We start from the raw sequence: 2,656 nt of genomic DNA, 5'->3' as shown, positions 1-2,656 counted from the left end.
TTTTTAAATTAAAATAAAGCCAGTTCACTCAATACTGTACCACAAGTTAGAGGACAAGTCCCAGTGAGTATGGGTAGTCAGTTGAACATTTGGGGGCTGTCAGGATTCATAGAATCTCTGCTTACTGGGACAGTTTACCAACTTTTTGGCTATGATGGAATAAGCCTTCTTCCACACAAGCAATGAAATAGGCTAGCAAACACAGTTACCAGTAACGATTACAAAGGCCGAGAGTAATAAGAAAAACTCTTGTTGATGGGCAGTTTGGTCTTCATCTCTTCCTGATAGACTGAGTTGCTAAAGGATGAGCTCAAACTTCTGTCTCCTTAGTTTTTACCTTGATAGACTTTCCATCCTCTCCTCTAAGCAACCCCTGTCCCTCATTTTCATCATGAATATGATAGACAGAGGAAAAACATCTTCTTAATTGAACACACACAGAGTAGACTGTATTTCTAACTGTATTCTTATGCACAAGAGCATGACTAAAAAGCATGATGTTCTAAATAGAGATGTTAAAACATTGATGAGCTGTTTACTTTCTCATATCATCAATTATCATGGCCAATAAATCAATTGTACTGATTGGCTCCCTACAGCACTGTGTAGGATGTATTTCTTCATACATTGATACATTGCCAGTTATCATTACTCTTTAATTATCATTGCATGGCCACTTTCCAGTGCCCAGTGAATTGGCAATGCTTCAAAAGTGAACTGGAATCAAATTTTCCTGTATCTATTTTTTTATTATTAATTCACTTACTTAACTAACATAATTTCCATTTACTAACCTTTATTCTAAGCACCCTTGTAGGCTTTGTGGTAATTATATCACAGTCCTTGCTTTCATGATAAAACAGAAATAAATATCATTTTAGCTGGTATTTACAAAATGCTGTGCAAGAAGCACAATAAAATGGCAAAGTGATACAGAAGTAGAAATATGTGCTTCCACCCAAGATTAAGAAAAGTTTCATAGAGGACTTAGTATCTGAGCTTATCTGTAAAAGTAAGTAGGTTTTGAAAAGATGATAATGGGAGATGAGAGGACACTACTAGTAAACGGAATAGAATGGAAAAAGATAAGACTATCCAAAGAATGGCTAATGGCATAATTTGACTGAGGGGTGAGGTACTTAAAGACAGAAGATATAATTTTGGAAATGTAGGCTTGAACCAAGTCAAGGAAAGCTTTGAATGCCAGCTAAAAGGTCTGGATTTTCTCTTGCAATCTCTTCAGCAAATAAAATCAACTTTCAGACTTTATTTACTTAAAAAATTCTGACTGAAAATTTCCCAATTATTATATCTGAAATTAGTTCTTATTGCAAGAAAAAAAATTGTTTTCAAAATCTACAGAGTTCATGTCCTACAATACCAACTGGGTGATTTTTTTAAATAAATTGTAATCTTGTAGTTTTATGAAGTACATTACGTGTTAAACAGCGACACCTAATGGTAATATGTTATTTTACAGCCAATTCTAGGAATCTGGAAGAACACCAACAAAAGGCAAAGAATGAAGTCCAGAGCGTCTTCCCAGCAGGAAGACTGCCCGGGACCACAGACGGGGATGTGATGAACTTAGCTAAGGACAGTGAGAAGAGATACAGGGTGTTTGGGAAGGGCTCAAAATTTCCTGATTACTAAGTTCCCACACAGCCCCAGTCTCCGTCAGCACCTGGGACTCTCCGTGACCATGTTCCCTGAATCTGCCAGATCACGACCCGCTTAAAGCACTTTTGACTAAGGATAGTAAGAAAGTGAAAAATGCTGTTTGGTTCTTCCAGGTCCCCAGGTATCAATGCATCCATGCCAACAAGACAAACCCCAAAGGTCCAATGTTTGTCTAACACCGCACACAACAGAAATTTATAAGAACTGTCTTACATTCTATTACTGCTGTCTTTCTGAAAAAAGAAATAACGTGGCAAAGTGTCATAAAATGCCTTTGGTCCCCTAATGTTACTGTTCTACCACCTTCCAGTTCAAAGGCCACTGCAGCATCTGCCTGCAGATGGTCATAGATTTGTGCTGGAAGGACTTCTCTTCTGAGTACATCCTTCAAAAAGAGTGGGGAATGATCTCGGCCAGAATAAACTCTCCTGAGTACACGTGCATGACAAATCCAACCTATTAAAGAGGCAGAGTCTGTCACACTCATACATGACTACGATAACACTCAGAGCACACATTCCCTTGCCCACCCTCTAATATTGGCAAACTCAGGAAGTAAATGCTCAGTTTTTTAAAAGAATGGGAACTTAGTTGTCACTTACTCTCTGCCTGTGTTTAATATGAAGATCTGTCATCACTCTGACTAGAACTCCAGGCTGCAATCCAATGTATCCTAGACTGGAGGAGAAAAAGTAAAAGTTAATGCAAAACCCCTAGGTTATTTTAGGTTTTCAGTTTGTCAACCTCACAGCCTTCCACTCACACTTTCAAGCACTACAAAAAAAGAAACACAAAAGAAGCCTATTTGCTTATATGATTCTAATTGGTACACTTCATTTCAGCTTTTAGCTCAAGTTTTATAATTTTAGCTCACACAACTTTGAATTATTTTTCTAATTAAGATACAGCTTTCTGGATATAATTTATTTCCCAAAATGACATTAATTTAATGCCATGTATTGAATATCTGTTCTGG

This window comes from Phoca vitulina, unplaced genomic scaffold (assembly GCF_004348235.1).
Source record: "Phoca vitulina isolate PV1807 unplaced genomic scaffold, GSC_HSeal_1.0 scaffold7, whole genome shotgun sequence".
In the NCBI taxonomy this organism is placed as follows: Eukaryota; Metazoa; Chordata; class Mammalia; order Carnivora; family Phocidae; genus Phoca; species Phoca vitulina.
Note: the sequence above shows the minus strand (reverse complement) of the source record.